At 36.0% G+C, this 16,850-nt stretch overlaps 1 long non-coding RNA gene across 1 annotated transcript; it reads right to left on the reverse strand.

Annotated features, from left to right (window-relative positions):
- Positions 1-22: 22 nt before the first annotated feature.
- On the reverse strand, positions 23-4,912 carry LOC131574291 (uncharacterized). The gene is made up of 3 exons (XR_009276454.1): positions 4,861-4,912; positions 4,150-4,241; positions 23-56 (listed from the first exon to the last, which is right to left on the reverse strand). It is a non-coding gene; the product is annotated as an uncharacterized LOC131574291 (long non-coding RNA).
- Positions 4,913-16,850: the final 11,938 nt, after the last annotated feature.

Below are 16,850 nucleotides of genomic sequence, written 5' to 3' on the forward strand. Positions count from 1 at the left end.
CAGCATCAGCTCCACTCTCTGTTCCAGTCTCTGCCTGGCTCGACAGCGAATCACAACTACAGAAAAGCAAATACATCTTATTTGCAAAGTGCTGGCATCTTGATTTTAACAAAGCAATTAAACATGGAAGTAAAACGTGCTAAGAGAAAGACAGAATTCCAGTAATGAGCAAGACAACTAAAAGCTTTTCCCAAACTCCACTTTCTATTGTTCTGTTGTGGTGGGTGAACTAGTAGAAAATATTGCTAAGCAAACAAAAATCTATTCAGTTAGCTCCCAACATCACTTGTAAATTTCTCTCTTATCTTTAATCATGAAATATATTTTCATTTTAATTCAACTGCTAGTAGGAATTATGGCATAGTTTGAAATATGCCAGGAAGAAAGGAAGACTGAAACAAATCCAAAAGAATAGAAAGTTTTAAGATTAAATGAAAGAATATTAAGTTACTCTTTGCTTTCTTAGTTTAAGAATACTGTTGTTCAAACTTGAACTTTAATAGAAATATGACAGAATAAAAAGCATTCTTGAATGAGCTTCTGTTTGAAGCGTCATAGAACTTCCTTCAGTTCAGTAAGTGATTTTAATTTACTGCTTCCAAAGTATGTCTTTTCCATTACAAAGTTATATTTTAGCTTTTACACTAGTTTTTACAAAGATTATTTCAACAGCAATTTTTAATGGTTCTTTTGTATTTATTGGCACTGAAAAAGAAGAAAATTACATAAAAAGTGCCAAAGAAAAGACCTAGAACTTCCTACGTAGCAGAGTTTCCTAGAGTTCTGGGAATCAACATGAAAAGGAACAGCTGACCATGTACTTTTCAGTTTCAAGGTCAAAAAGTCATTTTCATCAGATTTAGACCCAATGTTTCTTCAAAAAAACTCTGAAGTTAACATCAGGAATTAATGATCAATAATTTGAAACCATACCACGCTCAAGCATTATGCAGTGTTTAAAAAAGGGGAAGGAAACCCCTTTTTTGATATGTTTATTTAGATTCAACTTTCAGTTCTGTCACTTTATTCACTACCATTACTCTGCAAAACAGATAATAACACAGCAAGTTCAGGTAATTTCCTTTCTCCCTTAGTCTTTCCCTGTTCAACAGTGTGTAAGTAATTTCTAGAGGTCTCACAGAATTTCTATAAGGGAGACTTACCAAAATAGTTAAACACACATTTTTGTTTAAATATATGACCTTACATTCTCTGTATTCCAGCAGTTTACCAAATGTTTCAGATTACTGTGTGCACATTGTGTCATTTTCTATTCTACAGTTCATCTTGCTACCAAAATTGATTTTACTTTTTTTTTTTCCTAAATGACTACGTAATATTTATGAATAAAATTCAGATACAGCTAGGATTCGACAGGACAAGTCCCTGAGCAAGCTGCCCTTGAGCAGGTGGCTGGACTAGATGACCCCCAGTGGTACCCTCCAATTAAAATTGCTGTATGCTTCCTTGACTCTACATTCTACAAGAATTAAAAAAATATTCCAGATGATCCTCCATTTGTAATCACTTTTATAAGATTGCCAAGGTATCATCTACTTAACATGTACTACACGGGTTGTGACCACTGATCATTTTAATTGGTCTCATGAGATAGAAAGCCAAGTGACTTCTAGAAGTTTAAGTATATTAAGATGCAAATAAGAATGACCCAGAGATGAACTCCCTAATATACCAGCAAAACAGCTTGGGATTTTTCACAGAAACTTGTAGCCTCTGGGCAATTCTAACAAATGTCTGCATTAGAAGAGATGACAATATTCTTTTGATCATTATTAATTTTACTTTATTTTTTTTTTAAGTAGATTTTTTGTTATTACCTGCTTCGGACTTATACCTTACAACATAAGTTTTCTAAATGCCCATTTATAACTGAAAACCATGGGCTTTCAGAGTCAAGGTTGGAATGGAAAATTTCATAAACACAAACACCTATTTCTGTTTTCTGGGACATTCTTGAAAGACCTAGTACTTCCTTGGGAAAAAAATATTAGCCCAGCATAACATGCCGATGGCCAAAGAATGATATGTATTCAAAATTAATACAATGGTTTTTTATGTATTAAATTTATTGAACATATGGACTATGAACATATGACTAAGATATGAGCTAATGGATAATATAGTTATAAATATGCTACAATTTAGTTTTGCTGTTATAAAAAAGTATTTAGTAATTTAAAATTACTTAAGAGTTGTTAGTATGTGAGCTTCTGATCATATACAGAAGTGATGTCATTTAACAATTCATGAATGCTAAACATTTTAATTCGTAACATATAAAGAACTGGGTCCTGCACCTGGGCCACAATAACCCCAGGCAATGCCCCAGCTTGGGCAAGAATGGCTGGAAAGCTGCCCAGTGGAGAAGGACCTGGGGATGTTGTTGAAAAACAGGCTGAACATGAGCTCAGTTGTGCCCAGGGGGCCAAGGAGGCCAGTGGCACCTGGGCTGTGTCAGGAACAGTGTGGCCAACAGGAGCAGGGCAGTGACTGTCCCCTGTACTGGCACTGGTGAGGCCACACTGCCAGGGCTGTGTCCAGTTCTGGCCCCTCAGCTCAGGAGGGACACTGAGGGGCTGGAGTGAGCCCAGAGGAGGTCAGTGGAGCTGGGAAAAGTCTCGAGATTAAGTCCAAGAAGAGTGACTGAGGGAGCTGGGGGTGTCTAGCCTGGAGAAGAGAAGGCTCAGGAGAGTCCATCTCCATCTCTAGAACCACCTGGAAGGAGTTTGCAGCCAGGTGGGAGTGAATCCCTTCTCCCTAGCAACAAGTGACAGGACAAGCGGAAATGGCCACAAGCTGTGCCAAGGGAGATTTAGATTGGATATTGGGAAAAATTTCTTCACGGAAGGGGTGGCCAGGTGATGGAACAAGGTGCCCAGAGAACTTATATGTAATGATTCCCCCAGAGAACTGGGGGAATCATCACACCTAAAAATATTCAGAAACCAGAGCTGTGGTGCTTCGGGATGTGGTTTAGTGGTTACATGAAGGTGCTGGGTTAATGGTTGGACTCGATCTTAGAAGTCTTTTCCAGCCTTAATGATTCTGTGATTTCAATGAAAGCAACAGCCCAATAAAAGGGAGATTTATCATGAAGAGTGCCAGTAAATTACACAACAGCTTTAAATAACAACAACGAACATCCACATTAATATACATAGTTCTAATGCTAATGAGACTCATTAAAGCCATCATTTTGGGCAACAGCTGATTACATGATAATATTCTGTTTCATTCCTTAAGGTATTAAAGTGCAAATTAAAGAGATGAAAGCTCTAATTAATACCACATCATTGCCATTTGTGTACAAGTAAAGGGTCCTTAAGCAATATAAATTAATGAGAGTACAAATATCTATGTTTTTCCAGAAATTGCTCCTGTATCTTAATATATTTAATGTAGAAAGGTATTATATTCACTTATCCAGTCAACAAAAGGTAAGCTGAAAGGACAAGCTGGTATAGAATTGGTCCCACATCTACACATTGAGCTGTAGTTTCAGGGTTATAGATTAAAAAAGCTGTTCACAACTTCCTGTTTCATAGCTCTGGAATAATATCACACCTTAAAAATACAGATGGACAAATATATAAGAATTTACTATCCCCAAAATAAGCATGAAACCTGCAAGAATGTCACTCATCTTTTAATGCAAGTTCACTTGTCAGGAGCAAGGGGAAAACTGATAATCACACTGCTTTATATTCTGGTTTTGATTAAGACATGAAATTCAAGGCTGAGAGAAGCAATGAACAATATTTTGCACCCTGCAGACTCTCCAGAAGGGTTTTCTGGGAATGCAAGAAGAAGTCTACCCTTGAGTCCTTTGTTCAGCTTAAGTTCTCAAACTCAGGATTAATTGGGACACTGAAGGGCACAGGCCTTAAGATTTACAACTGCCCCCAACTCCTTCTATCCACAATAAGAACAAAGTAATGATCTAGATTTGATCTAGATTTGGTTTGGAAGTCAGAGTAGATTTTAATGTGTGATTTTATCTTTTTTTTAAAGATATAGCCAAGTACTGCTGGAAATTCTTGTGATCAAGCAGGTGTGAATAAACCAACTATTCAACTTTCTTAAATACTCTTAAATATATTATTCAAGCTTTTTCCAAGCATAACCTACCTGATTTCTGCTGTGGTGCTTCAGGCGTTCCATTAATCGGGTAGATCCAAAGTATTCCCTGAGTTTCCCCATTCTCTGCTACAGTAACATTGCTAGAAAAATAATAGCATCCTTTAGGCTGCTGAAAATTCTGTTTCCAAAGTAATCTAGACATAACAGTATGTTGGAAAGGTTAGACTCTATCATATGCTGTAATGCTAACCATATCTGAGAAAAATATGGAATAAAATCCAGTTAAAAATATCAGCTATAAATTATATCAGCTATAACTTAGATCCACTTAGTGTATTCAAATATTATAGATCTGAAAACATTTGGCCTGATCTGCATTCTGTCAGGTTATCACTGAGATAAATTTTCTGTAGTTCATGAATTACATAAAAATATCAGGATGAGAGTCATTATTATCCCAAATATATTGAATAAACAGAGGTACCTAAGAGCTTTCATTTGCTCAACATCCATAACTGCACCAGCAGCCAGTGCTTTACATTTTCTTTATTTAAAGTGAGAATAGGTAGGTATTATAACACACAGAAACTTTACCCTGAACTTTGCAGGGTACATTGAAATCTATTGATGGATACACACTGCCCTCAAAATCAGACACTGGACTGCCCTTGGGAGCTACACATGAATAATCAATGGGATAAATGATGATAGAACTGAGCATCCTCAACTACTTTTTCCTTTCCTATTAGAATAAATTACCTGTTTAAGTCTCTATTTGATCCAGCAGTAACCTCATAAGGCCAGTTTTCACCGTTTTCCCTCATTACATGAATTACCACCACTGCTTTATAAATTTTCATCTCTTCTGGCATGAATAACACAGGGATTTCCAGTTTTTCTTTTGGAGCTAAACGGATTCCTGCAAGATGGAACAGATTGTTGTGGTATTTTCAAAGTTTTCAAAATATTTACTATCATTTTACTCATATTTTTCCCTTTTACTTTTTTAATTACTGTTTAACTTTGCCTCATATTCTATGGTTTTCCCTGTAAAAAATTAAATTTTACCCTACCTTTTCTACATAAAAAACCAAAACAAAACTACAATGAAGTGAATGTCCCACTTAACATCCTGTGTAACATATGCATGTCAGTCCCATGATTTTCTAGGGCCTAAGTCATGTTTTTTTTCAGCTGTGGTTTACATCTGTGAGTAACAGAGCATAAAAAAAGTCAATCCAAAAACAAATGCTCCCATTCAAGACAACTGTAATGTGTTTAAAAGAATCTTTATTATTATACAAACTACACCTTTTCCATATGATTTTTTAGCTGATTGATTTTACAGTTAAAAAAGAACCAAACTAATGTTGTCTCTTAATGAAGGTAGCCTGGTATTTTGAATCTTTAAGGGCCTTTTTCCAGTGGCTCGCCAGTCTGCAAAGTGTCAGAACTCTACCTCAGCTATTTCAGAAATAATCAAAAGATTACACAGAATAGAAAAAGTAAATCAGTCATTTAACTATAAAGCTCTGTTTTTTAAAAATAATTCTTGGAATTTGCAGGAAATGGCACCTCAGATTTAGGGTTTCAGCTTTAATTTTGTCTGCAGAAAATCCTCTTCTTATGAGTAACTACTTCTACATTAGGCTTTGAATCAGTTTTTGTGATAATATTTCACGCTTTCTACAATGAATACAACCTGACACAGTTCTGTGGGTATCAGTCCCTGAGAATGACTGGATCTGCTGGAGTCACCCTGCCTGGGACATGCAGCACGCTCCTGGGGATTCTGTGATCATCACCAGGGTAATTTTTCCTGCTCAAAAAAATGTCAGCAGGGAAACTTTACCTGGTGCTACAAATGCCAAAACTCCTCGAGGGTGAAGACCTCAGTGCTGAGAGCTGTACAAGAGGGGGTGGTAGGGAAATTGTAACACAGTCTTGGGAAGGATGAAATAGAAAAAAAAGTGGATGCACAGAAGTTTGGGAATGAAGGTGAAAGTGCAGGGAGACTGAGTAAAATGATGTCAGGCAGGAATACAGGAATGGCCAGAAAGACAAAAAATTTCAAGTCATATCAGGGAAGGAGAGAAGGATTTGAAAAACAGCTCTTCAAAACAAGAATAAGAGTCTGGACTCCTCATCTGTACTAATTCCCTACCAGAATTTAATTATAAAGTCTACAGGTGTTGAGTTTTTTTGCTACAAACACTCTTAAATTAAAATAAACTAAGCAAATTAAGATGGAAAAATCAATCTTAAGTTAGGAAAATCAGGAATATTTAAAACCACACAAGGATTTCTACTTCTCCCAGTTAAAAAGGTCTCAGGACATCAAATATAGACAGACCACTGCCTCACTTTATTATGAATGTGAAAAGCAGTAGGAAATTCTTACCTAAACGTATCTGAATTTCTGTATGTAAGAAGTTTATCATATTCTAATTATGAAAATTAACCAACTGCTTTGCATTTATGATTGCTTAATTCTTGTGTATTTGTAGAGGTTCATCATGGTAAGAGCAATTTTCCTTTGAAATAATTATTTGAAAAGTTTTGTATCATGAAAGAGCTTGAAAATATCCTAATTAAAAATCCATTAAAATGTTAATATCTAAATGAAAAAAATAAACTATACTTTTTTTTTTCCTCATTTTGACAAAGATTTAAGATTTTTCTTTAGATCTTTGAGGCATTATCTATCAAGCCCATACCCAGATTTAAAAGATATACTATATATATCCATATTGTTGGCAAACACATGGTCAAAGTGAAAATATTTTAAAATTAGCAACTCATTTTTAATCCAATGTCTGAAATAAATAAGCTGATATCAGGCATAGTTGCAATACTCCCGAAGAAATCTGAACTGGGATCCATCCCTCTGGATCAGAAACCCTCTGCAGATCTGACCCAATGTTCTCTCCCAGTGAAAGAAGAGTCAGCTCTCTGCTGGGATTTTCCCACTCTGGGCTCACTCTGGTCTAATTAAGACATAGACATGTAATACCTTTAAAACAGAAGAGTCCACTCCAGGATATATTTGCAATTAGATTGCCTTGAATCCACAGATACATAGATACCAAAATAATGCAAACACTTTGTAACACCATTACAGCACATCCTTAAGTTTCATTTGCAAAGCTTTTAACAGATGGCAAATAGAACAGACTGTAAACTTATAACAGTTATATACATTACATAGATATTTTGAACTGTAGCTTAATTATGCCTGTTACAGGACAGAGCCCCTTGGTTTTTTTTTTAAATAGATTTTAATACAGAGTCCATATGATAACATTCTGGGTCATTCTGGCAGAAAATTGGTTATTAAAGATCATGAAAAGACAAATTTTATAATATTGCTGTTGAAACAGATTGTATTCACATTCTTAATAAAAAATCTTCTTAATAGGAGATGTTCATAATGATGGTAATTTTTATATCACCAGGCTTGCCTGCAGCTGTCAACTTACCAAGTGATCATTAACTGCTAATACCAATTTATTTCATTATGACTTTGGCTAGTTAATAAGATACATAAAATAGGCCTAACAGCAAAAATAATTTGCTTTTATTTTTCCTTTCCCATTTAGAGAATTTGGGCTAGCACACAGGAAATAGCTCTTGTGTATGACTTTAATAAAAATCAGAGTTGCCAAGCAAGTTGCTCCTATTTGCCCGGGGACCCCTAGTCCCTGCCAGGGATACAAAAAGCTAATACCAATGGCTGACCCCTTGTCTTTGTGTGTTTATACTGCAATGAGCATCCACAAATTCTTTGTAAGAAATCCACAGCAAGTCCCTTTTCTGAATACAGGTACATCACATTTGGTAAAAAGCTTTGGGGCAGATTTTGATAACACCCAATTCCTCTTTCACTGTCCTACAGCACGTCTGGACAATTAAATTTAGCAGAGTAAGTTCACTGATGCTTTAAAGACTGAAGGCATCTGACTCAAACCAAGGGCTGCAATTTGAGTCAACTGCCTTGCAAAGAAGTGTGTGGAGCTCTGCATCCTCCCCCATTTCATTTTTAGGAAGCCTTTTGTTCAGCCTTGCCTCTAGCCTCCCCAGAGGCTGCTGGAGAACATTGATCCTGTAAAAGATTCCTCAGGCACTGAGCCTAGAACTCAGAACTGGATTAGATAATAAATCAAAATCAGTGTATTTCAAATTCCTGACTACAGTTCTTTGGGACACTGCACTGTGGTTGAGTTCTGTGTAACTTCTGTGTCAGCCCTAGAAAGCTCAGCACAGTGAGAGCTAAAATTACAGGAGCAGTGGATGTCCATAGCTGGGATGATATTTGGAAGGAATACAGATAGGTAAAGATGCATTTTTTGCTTCTACAGTAGATTAAGAAAAATGATAAAAGTAAGCATACCAAGCAGTGCCATGGTGATAAAATTGTGATGGCAAGGAACAAAATAGTCTGCAATATCTGTAAAAACAAACATTTAACCTAAAACCATGTATTGTTCATATTATGGGTAGATTTACTAGATGTTGACCTGCATCTCCCTGATGCACTGCTCTTAATTCTGTAACATCTGAGTGTCTCCCATTGACTTTACCCAGAAGAAGAGCACTCCAGACTGTCCAGTCTCCTTTAATTGAAAAAGAGAGATGAGACAGAACTCGGAATATATTGCTGAAGTCTTGTTGTGATGCAGTTAGGAGAAATGGTATGACCCAAATAATGTACCCCTGAAAATGTAGACTTGTAAGTTCTTTCCATTATCTTGTTCTCCACAGGTCCCCTTATTGGTTGTGTAAATCCCCCACACCCCCTTCCCCTGTCCTGAAAAGGGAGTGCCTGTCCATACCTCTTCCTTTTTCCCTCCTGCAACTTCACTCTGAAAGATCCCAAGAAATAAAGCTGTGACTGCCATCTCAGCAAAGGGAAAGAGCCTCGTTTTTAGGGTCTCCTCTGTCAAGCTAAAACTACCTCCCCAGCCTCCCTGCCCACTGAGGGGTGGACAGTGGTAGCAGAGAGGCGGGGGACCAAATAATAATAGCAAAGTCTCATGGAGAATCATTTAGGAGGGGCAATTTTTATTTTTTAGTTTTCTTGATAGTTTCTCCATTAAAATCACAATAGCAGCATTTCAATGAAACCCACAGACAGCTCTGCTAAATTTAGCACTGGCCATGTAAATGTCAACCCAGTATAATTAGGTCTGTTTTCTCCTATTTTCTCCTATTATCCTATAGGAAAGGGCAACCTCCAAAATATTCGTACACAGTAGCTGCCACTGGGGAATTACTGCTAATTCCTTCTCAAGGAACTCATCCAGAAAAGGAGAATTGATATCAGATAGTAAAGAGTGAGATGTTGCCAGCACACCAGTATCTGAAATGAATAAAAAAACTCAGGCCTAGGTATTAATTTATTTTCATCTGCTGGAAGAGATAAAATCCTGGGTCACATATGAAAACTAGGATCTTTCATAGCAGCTCTCCCAGAAGTGTATCATTGCTAAATCCCAAGAGTTTAATAAAGAACAGACAACATTTCTGCCCTGACTCTTATTAAGGGTGGACTCATTTTTGTTTGTGTATTTTTCTTTTTTTTTTTACTGCTTCAAAAGAGGCTGCTTGAATTTTTTATTCCCTTTCATTAAAACATGATCACAATCCCTTGTTATGGATTACAATTAAAAAACTGTGAAAGCAGCAGCCTGTGTTAGTTTTGCTACATCAGTATTATAATTATTCAGTCTCAATGAGCAAATATAAATAAAATTTTCTGAATTAGCAGTATCATACAATAGCCAACAGCCCCCATCCATGGAGATATTCAAAATTTGACTGGACATGGTCCGGGAGAACCCAATGGAGATCACCCTGCTTGAGCCACAAAGTATTTGGATGGACAAGGTGATCTCAGAGGTTCCTTATCACCTAAGTAGTTCTACAATTCTGGAATTCTGAGGTCATGATAAATCACTAGGGTTTGTCTTGTTTCTCTTTCTAAGAATTCATTTAAAATGCATCCTTGTTTGCAAAACCAGACACAGATACTTTTCTCAGTGAATCGCAGGTGACAAGAAAAACAGCACACCCCACAAAGGGAAAGCACAAAGGCAAGAACAAGAGATCACCCTGACATAACAATTAGATTTTGGGTGCAATTACAGGAAAAGAAGCAGGATACTCCTATTTGCATCTTCTCTGGGACAAATAAAATGGAACATTATGCACTTCAAGGTATTTCAAGTTCCATATAAATAGGTAAGTAAAAGAACTAATAAAATAACCATGAAAAATGCCAAAAATTAAATTAGTCTCATCCCATGTTTTAATATTTACATCATCATTTTCCTTCCTGCAGTAAAGTTCATTTAGGTAGGTGCCATGCCAGAGAGCTTCCTTTCACAGATGGTCCAAAATTATTGCATTTCTAGGGGACTCTGCTTCATGAATTATGGATACTTACACCAAGAGGTAGAGTTGTGTTTTCCCTTTCCTCTGGCAGTTTCACAAAATCCCAAAATACCTGAAGCTGGAATGGACCTCTGACACATAAATGATCTGTCAAACCTCTCTCTTCCAAGCAGAGTCACCTACCTGGACCTTGTCCAAAAAAAGCTTTGGATATCTCCAAGGAGGGAGACTCCATAATTTTTCTGGGCAACCTGTTCCAGTGCTCAATATTCCTCAGAGTAAAAAAAGCATTCTCTTTGCTCAGATGAGAATTTCCATGTTGCCTGTCACTGGGCACCACTAAAGGAGCTCTTTTTCCATCCTTTTTGCACCCTCCCTTCTGGTACTTATACAGAATAATAAAATCCCTCTGAGCTGATTAATTACTTAGTTGTAAAAGTTAAGTCATGAATATGCAGCTCACATGCTAATAAATAATTTCACAAATGACTGGTTAAAACTTTGTAAGTTGCTTTAAGAAAGACATGGCACAAATAAAGGCTTCACAACATCACTACCATAAGCACATAATAAAATGTATTAGAGCATGTTTATAAGATTTGTTCACCATTTTATGGATCTTGTGTTAATACAATTTTGCATACTTCTGGCAGAGACTTTCTGGATTAATTAAGAGTTTTAATTTAGAATCATTTCTTTCTGGTACAAAATAATGGATACAAGTTAAACACTTGCTATTTAGATTAAAATAAATAGATTGAGAACAGGGCTCAGTAATCAAATATGTTGTTTCATTTAATGCAATTTATTTTGTTTTTAAATGAATCATGTCTGAAAGGCCAAGTATATATTTTTCCTTCAATTTATAAAATTATCCTTCTCTAACTTTTAGCTTACAGTACAGTTCCAGTAAAAATCAAAACAATTATTTTGACAGAAGCACCTATTATATTTATTTATTGTTGAAGTGCAGTAACAACTGTGCTTACAATGGTTAAACACACTACGGAAAAAAATGTTTCCAAGTGCAGTAATTCATTTCTGTGCTGACAACCAAAACAAGCAAAATCATACTTAAGATCTTTAACTCTGAAAAAGCTTGAAAAACACATATAACAGAGATCATGAAAGTCACATTCTCTTACTGAGACTAAATAAAAAAAGGTATTAAAACCTCAACATAAAATTGTCACTTAATATATTTCACAACAAAGTCTCCATCATTTCCCAATCACATTTGATTATAAATTTTGCTGTAATAATCTTTTGCAGTAATACACAAATCATGTAAAACCATAAACTGATTTATCATAGATCACCCCTCTTATCTCTGAACTCTGATAGCTGCAGCTCTGACTTTGGGTAGGTACTACAGACTTGTCTAAAAATCAAACAAAAAATGGACCAACATTCATATAGGCGACACAGTCAATTATATTTTACGTCTCTGCTGTTACCTTATGCACTTGTCTTGACACCCTGGGATATCTTTGCAATTTTCCTTCAGAGATACTGGGCTGATGGGCTTGGGGTTCATTTTACAGAAATCCTGATGTGGGCAGCACATCAGGAAAGACACATCCAAATGAAAGATATGAGAACAGTGAGGAAGCAAGGCTGAACCAAGCAGCACCGAGCATCACAAGGCAAATGTCAGAGAAGGAAAACCATTGTGAAGCCAGGGAATAGTTCAGCAATAGGGATGGAAAAATGAACAAACAAAGCACCTGAGGAAGCAGCAGCAGTGTAACAGGCATAGACAGTAACTGGTAAAATGAAGCCACCGCAGACAGAGAACAGAATGTGTGGGGAAAGCCAGACTATTATATTAAAGTCATTTGTAAGAGTAAGGAGTGAAGAATAATCAGGAATGAAAGTAGTAAGTTTTCTATTTCATATCCTGCTGTCTAACACTTACTTGTTCTAAAACTTCATGGTGTACTGAGTTTCTCTTGCTCTCTCCTTCCAAATCTACTTTTTTCCCCTCAATAATCTGACAGTTGATAGATACACCCCAACCTCCTTTGACCAGTTCATATACTTAAAATTGTTTACCATCTTTATTTTCCTGATGACAATTTTATGTTGATAAAACTCTACAGATCATCCTGGCATCAGAAATCTAAATGTCTGGAACATAGTAATGTCCTAGATCCACAATCACTGAAAGCAGGAGGCAAACTTCAAAGTCAAAAATGCAAAACCTCTTCCAAATCAGCACTGTAGAAGATACAACATTACACCTCTTCTCTGAGTGATTATATTTGTGACAGGATAAACAACAGAAAAGGAAAAGCTCAGTCACGTTAGGTCAATTTTCCTTTCCTTAGCTAATTATTAATTTTAGTTCTTCATAATTGTAAGTATAATTGACATTCTCAAGAGAGATTAATTGATAAGTAGTTATATAGAAGAAAGACCATAAACTCAGTGTGGATGGAGAGTGTTGAGCTGAGTGAAGTGATTAAGATGGCCATATCTTTTTAAAAATAGAATCTTACATTCTCTGCTTTGGTAACAGAAAATCTACACCCACTCAACCTCTCTTGCCCCTCTGCTACACTGCATTAGTTGTGTTCTGTGTGTTACAAAACACTCTACAAGCACAACCTGCCTAAAATCTCAACAAAGTAGAAAATCACCACAGACATATTTTGAAAATGCAAGAGCCACACAAGAAATGGCATATGCTTCTTAAACAACAGTGACTTTCAATTTAGTGCCCAGCCACAAAAAACCTTACCAAACTTCATCCTTTCTTAAGTTCATGTTATCCTAAGTATTAGCAAATAAATTAAAAACTATGACAACTTCCCTATTTCTTAATCTTTTTCTAAATTGAAACATACACAAAAGTGCCTTGAGTTCATGCCTGAAAGGAAACTGTAATTGCTTCAGTTCAGATGTAATTGAATTTCTGACACATGTCAAATATCTGATTACTTTTGACAGATGTGTTTTTACTTTCACTTTAAACTTCAAGGATATATGTATCTCTTAGTCTGATCTCTGAAAGCACAGTCAAATTCTGAAGCTATGGCAGATTTTAATCAAAATCTGCAAAGTGTCGTGAAATCACTAATGACACCAGTGCTGTTATATTATTTCTACTTGTTACATACAACCAAAAATTGTACTGCTTGCTACAAGTATTCAGAAAATATATCACACTTCATACAGCAGCGAGTAACTGGAAACAGTGTGACTGTGAGTCAGATATATAGATAGATATATAGATATATAGATTAGATAGATAGATGATAGATAGATGATAGATAGATAGATAGATAGATAGATAGATAGATAGATAGATAGATATCTGGAGTTATGCATTTTCATAATCCTGGTGAGTACACTCTTCATCATTTGAGGTTTTACAGGTTTCTGTAGTAAGGCAGAATTTATTTCTGCATTTTTTTTTTGGTCTCTTCATACTCAAGAAAATAGATGAAGATGGTAAGAGGAATCCCTCTTTAAAAGTAACATTTGCTTATTAATTTGACTTGTGTCATACAACATTAGTTCAGTGAATGACACAACCCACAATATGCTACATGTTTTCCACAGCTATGAACAGCAGTATTATTCTAAGTGACCTAACAGTAGCTTTGTCTTAGCCTATCAAATTAGACAAATATTTTTATTGCTCTGCTTTTGTATTCTTTTGACCCACTCTTTCGAGTGCAACATGCTAAAATCTAACACGTGGCTATGCGAGCCTTAGTGTTAAATCATGACACTTATCAGCAGGTGATCTCCAGATTCCAAAATTCTGAAGAAATTAGTTACACTTATTATTCCATCTGAAAATAAATCTGGCTTAAATGAGCATGTATATCAAGCTCCTACCTACAAAGAAGAAGAGCAAATAAAATATGAAAGAAAATTATTTTATTTCATTAAAAATTCCTAAGCAGAGTACCAGTTTCTAGAGCTGCAGGTTCAGTCTTTAACTATTCTAAAAGTTGGTCCCTTAAATGAAACTTTTCTCCTGTTCACAGTTTTTCAGACAGAGTTCTATGTCTTTGTCCTTACAGGTAAAATACCTTACAGGCAAAATATTCAAAGGTCAGCCAGGATATTGCTGCAATGGAACTGAAGCATTTGGGGCTTAGCTAGGAACTGATATCTTCAGAGAATGTGGACTTCACACAGAAACAGCCTAAGACATTAACAACAACAACAGCAACAGACAACCTGGTACTTAAACCAACTTTTCCTCTCTTCCTAATGCCAGCTACGAGTTCAAGATGTTTCTTGTGTTCTATGGAAGTGAGAAAGAAAAAAAAAAATCATGCGCTCTAAAAGCAGGGTTGCAGGACTCAATTCATAAAATTTTATGTAGGAAAAGTAAATACCTGAGAGCAGAAAAAGACCCTTCTTTTATTTTTCTATTTATTAGGCCGTCATTTTGATTACTTCCTTAGTCAGGAGAAAATACAGTCAAACAATAGCCTGGTTGTCACTGCTGTTGGATTTTATCTTATTTTTAGGAATGAGTACTGACTTGACTGCAGTGGCCTCATACAGAGGCCAGCAATCATACCTCTAGGATGACAATTTATAGAATACTTATGTTCTTACTGCTCTCATTGACATCAAAAACCTGCTCCAGAGTTTATCAAGACTATCAGAACAGTAATTCGTCCCTAGAGGAAATACAGAAAAAAAACATCAGCAATATTCTCTAGCAAGAAACTCTGTTGAGCTGTCAAGTGCCTTTCTACTTCAGAGACATTTTTGATTTTTATGGACAAACTGGTAACTCACATTGACTTGTTCTTTTTTTAACAAGTAACAGAATCTGACAGAATCCATTTTTCCAAACTGAAAATTCTCATGTCTACACAATACCATCTTTTATTGTCAGTGTGATTTCACATGCTGGTTATGTGCATTCCTGCTACTCAATCATTACACCACGTTAGGACATGTGAGTTTAGGAATATCCAGAAATATTTTAAGTCTGCTACAAAGATCTGGGAGATGTTGGCTCAGTGAATGTGACACGTGGCTAATCACCCACCAGACTCAGGTAAAGCTACAGATCGTAATTAAATGTCATTAAGATTTCATTCAAGTATTGCAATATTTTATCTTTTGAATTTCTGTGGTTAATATGATAATTATTACAATTCTCCTGGTTCCCTGAGGGGCAGTTGAAATGTGGTATCAGTTTCCAGCCATAAGGACAATTAGCAGTTCATGGCTGGGGACTGTGCATTGATTCCTGTTGTGTGAACAAGGTTAAAATCACCCCCTCAGCTTTAATTTAGAGCAAAACGTAATCAGTATTCCAAAAATCCAATAAATATGAGCTGCTGACCTCTGAAATTGACAGATTAATTTAGAGGGATATAGCTACATGAAAAAGAATAAAATGTTTAGAAGCAAATATGTAGGAAATTAACTAGATTATAAAAACATAAAATTAAGCCTAAAAGTGGGAATTAATATTAAGATATTGTGGAAAGGACCAAGGACCCAAATTACTTGACAGTGTCAGGATGATTCTGGATCAGAGAAGACAGGCTTTGGATGACTCAATGGTAATTGGAGCTGCAGTGTTTCTGAGCAGGGGCTGTTGCAGATCCTGTACCCCTCTCTGAATCCAGAAATGGAAACCATACACCATCAGCCACAATTCAGGAGACAAGATGACTACTTCATTTTCACATGAAATACAAAACAAATGTCTAAAATTTAGCTATTACTTATTTTTATGCACAAACTGTTTGCATCTCCAGTAAGTGACCAGCTTTCTTTTGATTCAGGAAGGAAGAAAACTGATCATGTCTGATTCTTCTCTAAAACTTAGTTAAAATATAGCAGTAGATATAATGACAATACCTTTCTGGAATAAAAGGAGACATTTTAGGTCAGTAACTGTAGCTTCCTCTGACAATAACTTGTGGTGAGATAACTGGGAAGGAAAATTTTCATGCAAGTAACTTAATCAATCAAGATAATCCAATTTAAATCCGTCAAAACAAGAAGCTGCCAGCCTTCAAATCTAAGACATTTTCTCTCTCCATATGGTTTAGTTTCTAAAGCAGCTCAAGGCACAAGTGATTTGCAGTCAAGCACTGAACAAATGTAGGGACAAATGCATTTCCCAACTGCTGTTTGTCATGAGTGCCAAGTAAAGAAAAGGCAGAGGAAAAAAAAATCCTGTGAGTAAAAATGACAAGGAACAGATCTTTACAAACTGTCATTTGGTATCAACCTAAAGGGAAAAAAAAAAAAAGTTTATTTTCTGATACATGGCAGCAAGGAGTTAGAGAAGAGTAGAAGAAAAGAGTTTAAAAATAGAAATTCATTTTCCTACAATTTATATCTTTTTCTGATTGAATATA

Source organism: Poecile atricapillus, unplaced genomic scaffold (genome assembly GCF_030490865.1).
Source record: "Poecile atricapillus isolate bPoeAtr1 unplaced genomic scaffold, bPoeAtr1.hap1 scaffold_213, whole genome shotgun sequence".
Taxonomy (NCBI): Eukaryota; Metazoa; Chordata; class Aves; order Passeriformes; family Paridae; genus Poecile; species Poecile atricapillus.